Source organism: Carlito syrichta, unplaced genomic scaffold (genome assembly GCF_000164805.1).
Source record: "Carlito syrichta isolate Samal-C Ts95f unplaced genomic scaffold, Tarsius_syrichta-2.0.1 Scaffold305843, whole genome shotgun sequence".
NCBI lineage: Eukaryota > Metazoa > Chordata > Mammalia > Primates > Tarsiidae > Carlito > Carlito syrichta.
In genome coordinates, this window is record NW_007249939.1 from 130,236 (window position 1) to 148,419 (window position 18,184).

Below are 18,184 nucleotides of genomic sequence, written 5' to 3' on the forward strand. Positions count from 1 at the left end.
AAATACAACTATAGTTATTCTATGGAAAAGTATTAGAAAAATCGTATGTACTAAAAATTCTATGTACTATTAAGATGAGTAACTCATAATGTATAATATAAAGACAATATAATTAAAAAATAGGTGTAGGAAGAAAGATATGTTTAAATCACAGATCCACATTTACTAACTTGATAACTTCACAATTAAGTTTACTTTTGCACTTTTGCATTTAAATTCACCTATATCAAAATATTTAATAAAAATATTTTACATCACTAAATATTGAATAGCAACACATGTTTTCTGTTTATAGTTGCTATTGCTTCTCAGTCTGTTGCTTCCTAGTTTTCTAACTTGCAAAAGAATGAAAGAAAAAGAAAAAGATATCTTCCCAACCTGGTCTAGATATTTAAAACATGAAATAAAACATGATGAACTTAGGGTCAATAATAGCGACACACAGGAAACATTTAGTAAAAGCTATTGTGTATAATATTCTTCATAGTGAAAGATATATGTAGGCTAAAAAGGTAGTAGTTAATGTTTTAGGACAAAGACAAAGAGTCTTGCTTCTGAACAAAAGAGATATTATAAAACATAGTTTTGCTCTCTTCTTGAAATATTATTTCCTGAATACTTAAAAAACTTTTATAAATTAAATAATAATACAAATATGCTTTTATGCCTAAAAATTAGACTTAAATATTGCTTGCACATATAATATGTAACTTATTAAAAATGTGAAGTAAAGAAAGCAGGTGTCATTTTATGGATGAAAAAATGAAATCTTAGAGAGCTAAAATTATATGATTTATTTCATATAATTTTACTCACTATGAATAGTTTACAACACTTTTAAGACAAGAAGCACTTTCAAATACATGTCACTTAGTTAGAAAATTACATAAATTCACTAAGGTAAATTAGGTATGTTCTACACCTCTACTTGATAGAAAAAGAAAGTAACGTGCATAGCGGCTGAGGATTGCCCCATTTCAAAGCTAGACAATGGTAAAAGCTTGAATAGAATTCAGTTCTGACTTCAAATCCTAATGCCAGTTTACTATTCCAACTTGCCACAAATTGTGAATGATTTTATTATAAGTAGTTGATGAAATATAAGGCAAAAATGTTTTTAGATTTTTGAAGATTTCATTTACAAACATAGCATGAACATAATGTGAAGTAAACATAAAATGAACACAAAATGATTCAGAGTAAATGGCTTTCCTATTGTTATATGCATGTATACAATTCTGGATATCTTAAAGTTATACCAAAAAATTATACGTTTATGTGGAAAGTACGTACCCAAATTGTGATGAGACCTCTGATCACGAATCAATCCCATCATATAATTCTGACTGTACACCTACCCCAGAGAAGAAGTTAAAGTTTTTAATTCATAAAGCATTCCTGAATAAAATAAAATTGAGCATGTTTTGGTATTCTTTTCTTGTGGTGAGATAAAATATTTTTAATGGAATAGTAAAATACAGAAAAACTTACCTCATGTATGTCTTTAAAAAAATAAAATAATGAAAATGACAATTCACATAAATTCAGGTAAAACTCATTTCATAAATTTCTCTTGGTTGTAAAACAGCAGCTAATTATTTCAAAATGTCATATTAACACAATTGATATTTAAATTCACCTACATTAAAAGATATTTTACAACACTAATATTGAATTGCAACACACATAGTTTTCTGTTTATAGTTGTTATAACTTCTCAGCCTTTTGGCCAAGATCAAAAGTTTACAGTTGTTTATTTTATTGGGCAATAACTGATTTTTTGCAGGCTAAACTCATGCAAGATATATAAATTTTTGTTGAGTATTTTTTCCTAATACATTTTATTTCAACACTGTTAATATACCAACAAATTATCATAATCATCATCATTTACAAAAGTAATCTCACATGTTTACATAGTAACAACTTATAATGTCAAATAGAGCTCTCAGAAAAAAATAGCTACTTAATAAATATGTATAGTGCTTAGATTTTAAACATAAAAGCTATTACATACTTGATCATGGTACTTGGAAAGTACAATACAACTTGTTTTATCTTGCAGGTAAAGTTGTGTATCTAAAGTATGCACCTTTGACAATGTCACAAAATTCATAAATTTGAGACTTCAAACTGAAGCTCACTTTCTCCTAATCCCAAATGTAAAGATTCATTAATCTAGGTTTTCTTAGAGACAATGCTTATTCTTATACTAACATCATAACTTCTGATTCTTAAATAAATACATTTTAATTACCTGTCATTGGATATAGTGATAAAGAGTGAACCTCAGAAGTGATAAGGATTACCTGACCTCTATAATTCTATTCACACACTTAAGAAACAATTAGAATAAACTTATAGTGTACATAGTTTTACAGAAGTTTTCGAGGGTGAAATATAGTTCCTCATTTCGAATAATTGTTAGAATCTCTCTCTCTGTCTCTCTCTCTTTCTCTCTCTTTCTCTCTCTCTCTCTCTCACACACACACACACACACAGACACACACACACAAATATGGACACACACCTGATCAGAGGAGGGAGGTCTTGATGATCTTGATTCTTGTGAATAAATCCTCTGATAAAACCGGAACATTAAAACATGTCCTGAGTTCCTAATTTAGAATTGAAAGTAGAGGTGCTTGGTTAATTTCGATCTTTGAGGAAGATATGACAAGTGCTATTTTAATCTCATCTTCCTGTGGAAAAACATAACACAAATCATAGTACTTCTGCCTTTTTATAACACAAAGTACTTTCTAATTTGGTAAAGTGAGACCACCTACTGCTGGGTAAATGTTAATTTCTAACAACATTTTGGAACTTGAAAATGATGACTTTAAAAAATGTCATTTAATTTTAAATATTTTAGAGATTCAATTCATTTCCAAGTTTTGTTATGGGACTTAGAAAACTGAATGCTAAATATATGTTAAATTACAAAAGCCAATAGTGGGCAAATCGCTATTGAAGATGATGAAAATATAGGGCTCTCTCCTACTAAATATTGAGACCTATATTAAAACTATGTTAATTAAAACAAATGGATATGAAAGCTCAGATAGACAAATTAAGAAGGGAAAAGATACAGCTAAGAAAAAGTCATGTGCACAGATGGAAAAAATATGAGGAAACATTGTAGAGAAAGTAGAAAATGAGATTCTCTTCAGCAGTTAGTCCTTGAAAATATTTTATTTCAATATAAAAGATGTGAAACTGGATCTCCATCATATATACACCATATGTAGAAGAAATAGAAATGTTTATATATCTCAATGTAAATAAAAATGAGTAAATGTATGCGTGGAGCCAATAAACAAGTTCAGGTAAATATACATTTTATTTATATTCATTTATTCCATATATCAAATTAAGATGTAAGATAAAGTAATAGATTATTATGCATGCATCATAAAATTTTACAGCAAAACAAAGTTATTAACCTCAAAACTCTGGGATATATCATGGGAGGAAAGCAACTTTTGTATGGTAATATGTGAAAGTTGTACAATAAACAAATTTATTTAGTACATTTATTTTTAGCGAATGCTATTTGCTAGGCACTTTTTCAGGCTTTGAGAATGTCAATGTAAAAACCTAAAACAAAATTTTTGCCATAATGGAGTTCACATTTTAGTTTAGGTGATAGAAAATGAATAAAACAAATTTAACAAGATAAGTGAATATAAAATAAGTAAAAAAAAGTTATATTCTGACTCCCTTATACCAATATTCTTTTCAGCTAACCACAATTTTCCGTTGAATATTTTGTATAATAAAATTATATCTATATAGAGGAAATATCAGCTGACATTTTCCTACAATCACATTTTTACAAATGTTTGGCTTGAGAAAGAAATTGAGTAAGATGCTTAAATGTGGGCTTTTACTGGGAAAAACCCAATCACACTTAACTGAAGAATTATTTTTATACTTGTAGCTTTAGATTTACTTATTTGTCTCTTAAATACACAATTGAGAAAAGGCGATAAGAATAGGGTAGAAACAAAGCATCTGAATATCCTCATTTCATGTAGTTCAAATAGCAGTATACAGCCTAAGGGGAAGTTACAAAACACATCCGCAAAATATGATCTTTGATATGATAAAGCTAAGCACAGGAATATATAGTGCCATATATAAAAGTTCCTTAACAAAATGTTTAGAATGTGGGAAGAATTCTTAAAGAGAAAAATGCGAAGATGATTCTTGTATGGTGAGTTTAAAACAACTGGCATGGGTGCGAAGAAAAGGGAACCCTTCTACACTTGTTGGTAGGAGTGCCAGCTAGGTCAACCTCTGTGGAAAGCAGGATGACAATTCCTTAAATAGCTAAAAATTGATTTTTCATATGATCCAGCAATCTCTCTCCTGGGAATATCCCTGAAGGAACATAAACTGTTCTACCAAAGACACCTGCACACATATGTTTATAGCCACACTATTCACAATAGCAAAAACATGGAACCAACCCCACTGCCCATCGAAAGTGGAATGGATGAAGAAAATGTGGTACATATACATAATGGATATTATGCAGCCATAATGAAGATCAAAATTATGAATTTTACAGTAAATAGGATGGAACTGGAGATCATCATACTTAGTGGTTTGTGATAGAAACAAAGAACTGAATACTGCATGTTCTACTCATGAGTGGGATCTGAACATTTACCACATTAGCACAAGAGAGGAATTGGCAGCCACTGAGCACTGCCAGGGAGAGAGGGAGGGAGGGGGCGTGCAACAAATCAAAGGGGACCTGGTCCCAAACCAGGGGAAGTGAGGCCCAAAGTTCACCTGCATGCAGCCTACTTGTGCAGTTAATCCCTACATCTATACATATATTGTATATACATATATATACTATAGAGATGTACCCCACATCTCTATAGTAAAAGAAAATAACTTAGATAAAAATATAATATGTTCTAGCTGGGCATAGTCACGCATGCCTTATAGTTCTAGCTACCTGGAAGGCTGAGGCGGAAGGATCGCCAGAGCTCAGCAGGTTGAGGTTGTGGTGGCTGGGAGCGTGTCATTGCACTCCAGTCTGGGTGACAGAGTGAGTATCCAACTAAAAAAAACAATGTGTGTATATATATATATATATATATATATATATAATATGTTCAATGAAACTCTAATTTCTTTCTCAATGCTGAACATATATTCAGTCTGCAATTGTCATAATAGAAAAAGTTACTGGGGATTTGCTTAACATTAGTAATTGTTTATGCTATGTAAAATTGCACACTCACATGGCATAGCTTTCAGCAAACATACTGTCTGTTAAATGGAATGAAACCAACACCAATGATTTATGCAGAATCAATAATTTGATGACAAAAATACATGTATGGGCTTCATATGGACATTTTTATCTGAACTCTTAAAACTACTGTAGAAGAAAAGCTAGAATGCTTTGCAAACAGCCTGAGTTCAAGTCATTTGAGAAAAACCACCACCACAACAAACTATTTAGAGATTATTTGTGGTAGTTGACAAGAAGCACCAAACCCTTTATCATTCACTGCCTTCTTGGCCAGTAGGCTGTAAGCTAGATTACATGGCTGAGCATGTATGAAGCTCTTGCTGTGTACCACAAGAGGAGAATGTTCTGAGGCCACAGTGCAACTTTGTGGGTGAGAAACAGAGCTCTTGGCAGGATCCTAACTTCAAGCTGTGACACTTAAAATGGATGTGGTAAGAGGTGTTTACTGGACAACTGCTGAGAAATAAAAGCATATATATGTGGTTATGGCCAAGTAAAAATTGGGCAATCTTGAATTTACTGTAAATGTTTTTGAGTTGATGTAAGATATTTCAGAAGGGACAAATTCTGAAAACCACATATGCAGTGATGTACATAAAAGGGATTGGAAAAATAAAGGCGAGTTGGGACACGCATGAATATCTATGGCCATACTATAGTGAATGTGCTCCATCACGTCTGAAATGAATAGGTACATTGACACAGAAGTGAAATGATGTTAAATGATGCCTGTTAAAGTAAAAAGCCCACAAACATATTTGCAAAAATATTTTTACAGAACCATTGTGCATTCAGGTAGGCTTTACGTATTGGACTAAGGGACATATAAGATCAGCAAGTACCTTGTAACTCTGTGAAACCAGGGCAGCAACTGCCCAATGTTAAATGCATACATTGTGGGGAGGAAAACAGGTCCCATCTTGACAACTATTTAATATTCTCTGACACAGTTTCCTGAGCTTGGCATGGTTCAGTAAATTTTTGGCCTCATCCCAGCTGAAACTTTCTATAATTCTGAAGATCAGCAATTTTATTGGAATGGCTTTTCTTTAATAAGGAAATATTTTCACTATGTTCACTTAATTCATGCTAGTACAGTTCATTATTTTGTTTAATTGTAATCCATATGGTATAATGGCACAGCAAAAAATTTTCTTTGTGGTATTATCTTTATAATTGTGAATAAACAGCTATAAATAAATAGTAACTGTTTTAAAAATTGCTTTCAAGTAAATCACATGCATGACTCACAGCTCAGGTGACCTTACATTTTTATTGAGGTCTGGTTATTTTTCTCTGATTGCTTGTTCATGTCTTTGCCATTTAATTTTACATTTCCTGTTACAATGGTGAGCTCCACATTCATGAATAAAATGATACCCTTAACAACTTCTGCATCTTACATCCAAATGGATTTTGTGTTTACTTTAGAACTTCAAATATCAAAAAATTCTACATGAGGCTAGGGTAATTTATAAAGAAAAGAGAGATTTATGTGGCTCATGGATCCGCAGACTATATAAGAAACATGGTGACAGCATCTACTTCTGGTGAAGGCCTCAGTCTGCTTTCATTCTTTTAAAAAAACATTTATTCATTATAAAATTATGGAGTACAATTCAGGGTTAGGTATACAAATATTCATTGTGCAGGTACCCTTGTTCATGAGGTGTGTCCCCCCTTCCCCAGGCAGATATCAAGTACTGTCAATCCCATCTCCGCCCCCCACAGTTTCCAGCTACTGTCAATCCTTTTCTTATAGTATTACAGTAGTTGTTCAAGGTTCACTTATGAGTGAGAACATGTGATACTCACATCTTTGTTTCTGTGAAAGTTTTCACTCTTGATGGAAGGCAAAGGGGGCCAGCATGTGTAGAGGTCAAAGGGCAAGAGAAGAAGTAAGAGAGAGGAAGTGCCGGGCTCCTTTTATGGGAACTAATATAACAAGAACTTACTCACAGGCTGGGTGCAGTGGCTCACACCTATAATCCTAGTACTTTGGGAGGCCGAGGTGAGAGGATTGCCTAAGCTCACAGGTTCAAGACCAGCCTGGGCAACTTGGCAAGACCTCATCTCTACAATAAATCGAAAAATTAGCCGGGCATGGTGGCGTATACTTGTAGTTCCAACTACTTGGAAGGCTGAGGTGGAAGGATCACCTGAGCCCATCAGGTCGAGTCTGCGGGGGCCGTGAGCTTGCCACTGCATTCCAGTCTGGGAGACAGAGTGATATTCCAACTAAAAACAAAAGAAAAAGAAAAAGAACTTACTCATTACTGTGAGGACTGATCCAAGCCATTGTAGGGGTTTCACCCCCATGACCCAAACCTCTCTCATTAGACCCACTTCTAACATCAGATATCAAATTTCTACATGAGGTTTAAAGGGTCAAATATCCTATGCATAAAAGAAGTCCAATAAACTACTTTTTTGCTTATATACTTATATTCTAGAATTCTTATTTCTATAGGATAAACTCATAAATAATTGCTCTGGCAAAAGAATAATCATCATTAATTGGTTTTCACCAGGGGAATAAGAAATGCTTCCTTCATTTTACCTCATTCAAAATGGTACAAATTTAACTAATATTATAAATAATAAAATATATACTTTATAATATTTTAATTGGCATTTCCTTGAAAACTAGTGGCTGGGAAATTTTTATTTTTAATTGTTTATTTGAAATCTATCTATGAATTTATATAATTTGAACATTTTTATTGAGTTATTTGCATTTCTATTAATAAATTTTCATGCTTTAGTAAACATATTAACTCTCATATGAGTTTTATATACTTTTTATTTTTTGATATGTTATTGTCATAAAATTATGTGCTTAAAGATTTTTAGGATTTATTGATTTTGGCATTTACTAAGTTGGTGACAAAGTTTTCTGTTACCCTAAGCTTATGTAAATATTCTGTAGTATCACTAAATTGCCTTATTTATATATTTTTGCTTAGAAAATATGACAAACACTAATGTACCCATAATATAGCTTAAAATACATTATGCATAAATAGGTTTGAGATACTTTTATGCTCATTCCTGAATTCATTTTCTTCTTACTAACTATATGTTATATCTAACACATATGGCTATGTTTTGCATATATTTCAAAAAAGGAATAAAGACAATTTATTGCACGCATTTTTTCAAACATTTATATTGGTTTACATTTATATTTTTGAGATTTATGAAAGCCAATATACTCAGTACTGTTATTTTAGTAATTTTCCTCACAAATATAGCCTATTCTATAAATATAGTACAATATTTTTACACATTTCCTTTTTTTCTTTAGGATTCCAAAATAGAGACTTATTTGTAAAAGATTATTTAGTTTCTGCATAAAAATCACCAATTGTTCCTCATTGAATTTTATTTTTTATCATCTTCTCTTTGGGGTTGCCCCCAAGCACTTAAAAAAATACAGCTCTTTTTAGCTCCAGAAAGGACAGTTAAGGCATCGAGGTGTTTTCTTGGGTCTCAGCTGCTGGAGGGTTATCTCTCCCCCTCAAAAGAACACACATCGTAGGTAGTTTCTTAGGTTGCAAAAGCCGTCCCTGAAGAAAATGGTTCGGCAGAAGTATGCAAATACAGTACTCTGTGGTCAACTGTGCCCTGTAGCTTTAAGAGCAACGCCCGTTGGTCATCAAAGGCTTACTGGTTGGTTTCAGTTATAAAAACATGATCTGGCAAGAGACAAGAGCAGGGTTGATAATGACAGTGCTGGGGAAATGGGCTGTGCAGACCACATGGAATGCACACTGGCTCACGTCTGAACGATCCCACAAGAAGGCCCTGCATATTTCAGATCAACGCTTCATGGTCCTTAATATACCCTCAAGTCATTCCGCAGGTCCTCGCAGGACACGTGCGTATTGCAAAGTGAGGTGGCTGACACCATGTCCCCAGAGCCGTGCTCCTCACTGGCGAGAAAACAAAACCCCCCAAAACCTAGGACCTGATTTAGTAGCAATGTTAATCAATTCTTATCACACTGAAATGAAGGTCTAAAGTCTGTTGTGAAGTTCAAAGGAGACTTAAAAGTGAGCTCGTTATTTATTGCTCCATTAGAATAGACCCCCCCCCCAAAGGACTTTTAAAATGTCAAGGCTGTTCCCTGAAGTCCCTGGCAGAACCCTGGGCAGAGCTGGGGACCGTCCGGGCAGGATTCACAGTGATTCGGTTTTGCCTGTTTCTGCCCAGCCATCCGACGCTGCCGTGGTCGCCTACACCTTGCAGTTGAGCTCAGCATTCATATTGGTGTACATCTCATAGATGACGTCGATGGTGGCCATGTAGTTGACCAGGAAGAGATGGATCTTCTCCAGGCACTCCTCCTCCGTGACGTTCTTCCCCTTGGAGAGCGCCTTCAGGAAGTCGGACTTATGGGGGGCTGTGTACAGCGCTGCCTGGAAGATCTTCTGCACGATCCAGCCGTGGTACTTCTCGAGGGCCATCTCATAGGCCTTTGGTGGCATGGACACAGATGAGGTTGGGGTGGTTCTTGTCCCGCTCCCCATCTTAGATGCTCTGGAGGAAGACCTGGACGAAGCGGAGGCCTCTTTTCAGCCCCACCAGCGCCAGTGTGGCCCCCACTTTGGGCCACTCTGTTCCCTGCATTTCCTTCTCCACCTCCAGGATGTTCTGCAGGGTCCAGAACTGGGTGGGGTTGGTGTCACAGACGGCTTTGATTTTCGTGATATTGCCGCTGATGTCGGCCTTGATGGGGGTAAACACAGGGGACCCCCAGGCAATCGAAGAAGGGCAGCAGGTGGGACACCGCCTTGGGCAAGGGCAGGGTCTCGATCTGCTTGTCCTCTGGCAGTGACCTCAGCAGGTGCTCCACCAGCCGCGCCATCTCGGGGTCGAGGCCCGTGGCGATGCCCCGGCCTGTGCCGCGGTCGTCCGCACGGCCTCCCTGGCCGACGCCGCCCGCTGCAGGCCCCGCCTGCACTTTCTTTTTAAAAGATATTTAGAAGCTTCCTTTTTTTTTTCTTTTTTACGATTATCCAAAGATACTGTTTTAAGCATTTCTCAACATTTTTTCTTAATTACATATGGAGGAGTTTCTCTAGATTATTTATTTAGAAGTTCAATGGTTGGGCGCATAAGTAAACATATCCAAAACCTCACAAATATTGGCAAATTGCTCTCTAAAATTTTATATTACTTATGGCAAAAGCTGCTAATTCAAGTAAGATGAGAATTATTGTTGGGTTTACAAAATAGGGAACAGTTTCAGTGTCATTTTTGGGTACTAAACTAATTTGTGGCAGATTTGAGAGAAAATTAAATTAGAGATTTACAATGTAAATATGTACGTGTATGTATGCATATATACATTGAAGGGAGACCTCCAAAACTGAATTTATTTATACAAAGTTTTTATTTATTCATACATGTTTAAACTTCAGTCACCTTCAAAATACTCTCCATTTACTACAATATACCTATCAAACGCTTTTTCCATTACTCAAAACAGTTTTAAAACTTCTCAATTTTAATGCCTTTCAGTGCTTTTGTCATTTTCCTGCTTCACTTATTCCACTTTGGCAAAATGTTTCCCTTTGAGGACTTTTTTCAACCCAAAACCTGAAAAACATTGCTTGGGATAAGATTGGGTGAATACAGAGGGTGGGGCATGGGTATCGTGCTGTATTTGGTCAAAAACTGCTGAACTATTAATGATGGTTATTCTGACTGGAGTTAGGTGGTATGTCAGTATGGTTTTGATTTGGCATTTATTTCATGATTAGTGAGGCTGAGCATTTTTTCATGTATCTGTTGGCTGCTAATAAGTTTTCTTTTGAAAGAAGTGTCTATTCATATCTTTTGCCCATTTTTTAATAGGGATTTGTTTTGTTTTTCCTTTTGGCACATTTGAGTTCCTCGTATATCCTGGATGTTAGGCCTTTGTCAGATATACAGTTGGCAAATTCTTTTTCCCATTCTGTGGGTTGTCTCCCCACTCTCTTAATGGTTTCTTTTGCTTTGGAGAAGTTTTTCAGCTTGGTGAGGTCCCACTTGTTTATCTTGTCTCTTATGGCTTAGGCTCTTGCGGTTTTGATCAGGAATTGGTTGCCTATTCCAATTTCTGTAAAGGGTATTTCCTGCATTTTCTAAGGTTCTTATAGTTTGAGGTTTTACATTTAGGAATTTGATCCATTTGGAGCTGATTTTTGTGTACGTTGATAGTCAGGGGTCCTCTTTCATTCTTCTGCATGTGGTTAGCCAGTTTTCCCAGCATCATTTACTGAATAGGTTTTCTTCTCACCAGTGGTTGTTTGTGAAGGTTTTGCCAGAGATGAATTGGTTGAGAATTTTGCCTCCAGAATTTTAATCCTGTTCCATTGGTCTATGTGCCTGTTCTTGTACCAATACCAGGCTGTTTTGATTATTGTAGCCTTATAATAAAGTTTAAAGAAAGATGCTGGAGAAGATGCAGAGAAAAGAGAATACTTCTACACTGTTGGTGGGAGTGTAAACTAGTATAACCTCTCCTAAATGATCTAAAAATCAACCTTCCATATGACCCTGTAATTCTCTTTCTGAGAATATTTCCAGAGGAACTCAAATCATTCTACAAAAAAGATACCTGCACATGCATGTTTATTGCAGCACTATTTACAATAGCCAAAATATGGAACCAACCATGCTGTCCATCAAAAGTGGGCTGGATAAAAAAAAAAATGCAGTACATCTGCACAATGGAATATTACACTGTTATAAAGAAGGACAAAATTAAGGACTTTGCAGCAACTTGGATGAATTTGGAGTCTATCATACTCAGTGATCTGTCACAGAAACAAAGAATTGAGTACCATATGTTCTTATTCATAAGTGGACACTGAACATTTATCATTAAACTATATGAAAGGGTTTGGCAGTAGTGGGTCACTGCCAGGGGAGGGGACGATGAGGGGCACATAAAACTAATAAGGGTATCTGGTCCCAAACCAGGCAAAGTGAGGATCTGTGGGAGGCCCATACTTTACCTGTATGATGACTGCTTATGTACCTAACCCTGAATTGTACCCTACATCTTTAAAATTAACACAAACAAACAAACACAACAAAACAGAAACCACTTCACATTCAGTGCAGTGTGGGCAGGTGCACTCTTAAATCACCCATCATAAAATAGGGAAGCACATTAAAATAATCTCTCCCCCACAAAGAAAACTCAGTAAAGCCAAATGCAGCCTCTCACAATAATGCTAGCTGGTACACTAATGTCGATAGGTTCCTAAAACACTAACCAAGGAGGGAAAACTGTTCTACAGGGGCCAGCCCTCCAAAAAAGACTTCCCTTTTTCAGGGGTCTCTCATATATATATATAATTTATCCATTAACTGATGAACACTTAGGTTGGTTCCATATCTTGCCTATTGTGAACAAAGCTGCAATAGACATGTAAGTATAGATTTTCATTCCCTTTGGTCAATATACACAGCAGAATTACTGAATCATATAGCAGTTCTATTTTTATTTTTTTCAGACACCTCTATAATGTATTCTCTAATGGGTGTATATAATTACATTCTACCAAGAATGTATAAGAGTTTTCTCTTCTTCATGTTCTCGCCAAGACTTGTTATCTTTTGTCATTTTTCTAATAACCATTCTAACCGGTGTTAGGTGATATCTCACTGGAGTTTTTATTTGCATTTCCCTAATAATTATGTTGAGCATTTGTATGTTATCTTTTGAGAAATGTCTATGTATTTAAATCTAATAATACATCAAGGTAAAGTAAAATATTTTACAGAAATGTAAAGTTTTTAAGGATTAGTTATTGTAGTAAACCTGTTAATTATGAGAGCACATTAAAAAGAAATATAGTATTCTGTCATCAGTTACTAAAATTATTTGACAAAATTTCACAAACATTTCTTGTATAAACTCTAAGAAAATAGAAATAAAAAACAATTACTAAGTTAAATTCTACTGTCTCAAACTGAAATTAAATCTGCATATTAAAAGCTATTTGAGAGCATTTTCATTTAAAATTTTAAAAAATTGAATGGTTCAATGGCTATCCTCATGACCACACAAAATAAATGTAAAGGTTTTGTCTATTTCAGTGAGATAAAAATAATGTAACATGAAACTAGAAAAAAGAAACTACATGTTGACATATATAGTTATATATTTAGGAAATCAGAAAGGTTCTTGTAACTAATATTTAGAATAAATAAGAAAATTAGATACTATAACTCAAAAAGAAGGACCTATATGACATTCACTTCTCTATTATTGCCATAGCAATTTTTTCCAGAATAATGACAGCTACCAAATATGTAGCAGTTCATTTCAAAAAATATCAAATTTATTAAAATAAAAAAGTTAAAAACAACAAGAATTGTACTGAATGTCATAAAGCAAAACTTGATTGTACACATACATGTTATCTGGAAAGGGAGAAATTTACTAAAATTAAAGTGTCACTAACTCAGCCTGTAATTCTGCGCCTTGGGAGGCTGAAGTGAGTGGATTGCCTGAGCCTGTGGGGTTCGAGACCCGCCTGGGCAACTTGGTCGACCTTATCTCTACAATAAATCAAAAAATTAACCGGGTGTGGTAGCGCATGCCTGTAGTTCCAGCTACTTGGAAGGCTGAGGGGGAAGGATCGCCGGAGCCCAGCAGGTCAAGGCTGCGGTGACCGGGAGCAGCCACTGCACTCCAGTCTGGGTGACAGAGTGAGACTCCAACTCAAAAAAAAAAAAGTGTCACTAATTTCAAAATTAATTTAAATTAGAATTATATTTTAGAAATTATTTATTTCTCCTTTAAGAATACACTAGAAAATTACATAAATGAAGAAGAATAAAAATATAATGGTTTTACTAGCTATTAACCCTTTATATACATCATCACTAAAAACATTACACAGGTAAGGGCAAGCAGTAAACAGATAAGTGTTTCTGAATATAACACAAAAATGTCTCCATAGTGTATTTCATGCATAAAAGATAAAAAAATAAATAAATATTGCTGGAATAGTTGTCTATAAAGTGTGGCCTTAACCAAAAAGTGACATCACAAATTTTATTTCGAGGGTGTAATTCCTAAAACAATAATTACATGTAGAGTCTGATAATTAATATTCACTGCTGAAAACTAAAAAAGTGTGTGTGGGGTGATGAATAACTTTCTCAATAGGCAATACCGATATCTCATCAAAAATGCAAGGAATTGATGAGACGTTTTTATCATTATTGCAAATATAACAAGTATTTTAATCTAACTAAAGTTCAGACTATGATTAAAGGTCCCAGCCCATCATGATGTTTTTAGACATAAGGGCTTCCTGTGTGGTTGCATCCACAGAGCATTTATTCTCACATTCCGTGATCACACATTCATTTATTGTATAGGACAAATAAAATTAGTCTTTGGATACTATACTGGTTTCTCCTTAACAGTCTGCCGTGAATCTTCCACCACGGATCATCAAAAATTCTGAAGTTCAGACTTTTGTTCAAGAAGTCAGTACCTTCTTCTCCCCAGGAAATATAAATTCTACAAAGATCCTGTCATTTTCCTCTAAAAAACAGGTATTTATAATTTTCTAGAAATGAATCTATTTTACTCAAGATCTAGTGTTTATAGATTTTTATTAATATGTTCAATATTTAACCTGAGCAGAAAGAAGAAAAGTTAGATATATAAACAAGGTGATAGGTATTCAGCTAGATAAAAACATTAAAAACAATCAGTAAAGAGATAATTCATAGATGATCCGAAAGACTTGAATATATTGCACTTTATTATAGTAACCATCAGAAATGAGATTATTAGAAAAATTTGCAAGTGATCTCCTAATATCTCTGTGGAAAGATATTTGAGGAAAATAAACACATCAAAATTTATATTGGGAAAAAGTTTAGAAACCTCATCATAGATTTGCACATACAGTAATATATGAAATAGCCTTGAATTATTTAGGTACTAAAAAATTCTCAAAGCTTTCTTTAAAATATTTATAGATTTTCTTTGGAACCATAATATATTTAGCATACAAAATATGTTGTATGATGTAAAGTTCAATTTTGGGGATAATAAAGTACACAAATAAATCTACTAAGTAATTATGGCAATAACAAAAGTATTAAGACATGACTTCTGTCATTAGAGTGTGTCAGTGGGAGACAGCAGCATAAAACAAAACAAGTTTAAAAGAAAAATATACAAAGAAAGAAAAGTACATAGGAAGACAAGATGAATGCTTATTAAATATTTGTGAAGTTTTCTTGAGAGAGGTAAGATTTAAGTCATTTAAAAAATAATTCCCTAGTGATGATGGGAATTAGAGAGAGAAGAAAGAGAGAGAAGCTTGAATGGAAGTTTGAAATTCTCTAAGAACAGACCTGAACTGAAGAAATAATCAAGTAAATTTCTGAACATGGGTATAACGTCATGGGACATAAAGGCTGCAAAACTTGTAGGTTAGATGACACTGAGAGGACTTCCCATATCAGACTTTTTGTAAACTATATTCATTATACAATGACTATAAAACAATTCAACATTTGCCATCAATTTGTAATTGTAATGGGTAACATAAAAAACAAGTTTACTTGGAGTTATAGTCTCCTAATTATATGCCATAACAACATGTTCTCTACATCTCTTGTACACATCAATGATGCTCTGTTCTTAAAAATACTCTCTAATTTGAAAGAACATTTATTAGGTTTAATTATAACCCAGACAATCTTTTCATAAACCATCTATTTTAGTGATGGCTTTTTTATGGTCCATGAATTCATTATAAGCTCTTGTGTTATCGTTAATACATGTTTACCTTTCAGAAACATAGAAGAAAGAATGGCTTCCTCTGATCTGCAAGTTGAATCTCCATCTCAGCTGCAGATGAGAACAATCAAAACAACTGAAGGTATAATGCCTCCCCAAAAAGTCTAGTTTCATGCTCTCTATCTTTTGGTTTATTATTTTACTTCATATTTTAAAACAATATCTGTAATATGTCTTTATTTGAACATCACAAATACACACAATTTTACACAAAATAGAACTACAACCTTCTCAATCATAAAATATTCTGTAAGTGTAGATTGTCTTAAAAAATAGACTGTTCTCCATGATATTAGCTATAAAAATTTTAAAAATGAATTTCAAGTGAGTAAACCACTTTTGCATAGTGATTTTATTAACCATATTTATTTTTAAAATAAAAGAATAATAATGTTGAGTAATTTAGAAATTAAAAAATTTAGATTTACACCTTCTGTGAATTTATGGATTTCATTTATTTATTGAATTTTTAAAAATTGTACCTGCGATCATTACATGAAAATGTGTATTTTTTACTCAATATATTATCATTATTATGTTTCAATGTTGCCACTATAATTTCATATTTATTGCTATTGGCAACATAGAAGTCTATGTATTTTGGAGAGTGGCATTGTTTAAAGTATTTTTTGTTTCCATAGTTCAACTGATATTTATTTAACACTAATAGCAGAGTGATACACAATTTGCGCATTAACCTTGGGATGTCTAGTTCAAATTCAGTTAGTGAAAACCAAATTCAATATATTTCAGCTGTTTCTTTAGAATAGATTGCCACTAGTGTAAATACCTAGGTATATGAACAATTGTGTGCTTTTTGTCAGAAATGGATAAAGTTATTTCACAAATTAATTTTTCAAATTTTACATTTCACTTGTCTCTATTCCTTGTTTAAATGTTTTCTTCCTTCTTAAATCTCATGTGTAGAAACCAGAGCATGTTGAGTTAAATGTTTTTCCTCAAGATGTGAGTATTACACATATCTTGAGGCTTAATTACATTTAGTTGGGAATGAATATTGGGCTGTCACAGGTCTTAACAGGCCATTCTTGGTATGTGTTTTGTAAAGGACTTATGGCTTTGAATAATAGAGAAAGAATGCATACCTTAAAGACGTTTTTCTTCTAATCATTAAAGAATGGCACAACTGATATTTAGAAGTTAGAAAGTTTAGAAAAGGAAAAATTAGAATAATTAATAAATCTATCAAACATAAAATATATTCATACAATTACTAAATTAAATTTCAGTTATTTTCACACAGATGTGAGAATATGCATAAAACATGAAGATCATATATACATTTCAAAAGTAAGATTAACAACGTGTTTACTATATTTTATATTTATTCTAAAGTTCTTATTTTTAAGAATATGCAATACAAAGGTAGATTTATATTTATGTAAGCATGTATAAAAGAATGTTACATATTTTATATATAAAATCAGAATTATGTTTATAATTGATTTTTGTGATGACTATTTGTCAAAATAATTATTTCTTCATAATGTGATTACCAATGTTTTGTAAGTACAGCGTGGTACTCAATTATGTAATCTCACTTTTTAGAATATGTAAAATTTTACACTTTTTCTTCCCTCTTCTGCCTATTACAATTATGATGATTATAATTTTAGTATTGTAAATCAGAATAAATTATCCTTATAAATAGTTATAGTACTTATCTCATTATGTCTTTAGAATTAAATTATAGAAAAGCATTATATCAAAAAATATACACGCAGTTGAGGCATAAAAGCTAACCTTTTTTAAATCTTGATTTTTTCATGTTTTAAGCATTATTTTAATCATCATATTAATGGTTATATAATATTTATAAAATTGATGCAGATTTTTCAGGTCTGCCTGGGCCTTGATAGTGTCAGTTCAATGAGTCAGCCAGCCTAGCCCCAGAGAGGGTTGTCAAGGGGGTGGCAAACCTAGCCCCAGAAGTATCAGATCTAATGGACTGGCAAGTCAAGCCCTGAGAGTGTTGCTGATTTGGTGGACTGGCAAGTCTAGCACCTGAGGAGTCTCAGCTTTGAAGTTTTGCCTTCTTCTGGCAGTTCTTCAGG

At 33.7% G+C, this 18,184-nt stretch overlaps 1 pseudogene; it reads right to left on the minus strand.

The window, feature by feature from the left end:
• Nucleotides 1-9,516: 9,516 nt before the first annotated feature.
• Nucleotides 9,517-10,148, minus strand: LOC103265105 (annotated as a pseudogene).
• Nucleotides 10,149-18,184: the final 8,036 nt, after the last annotated feature.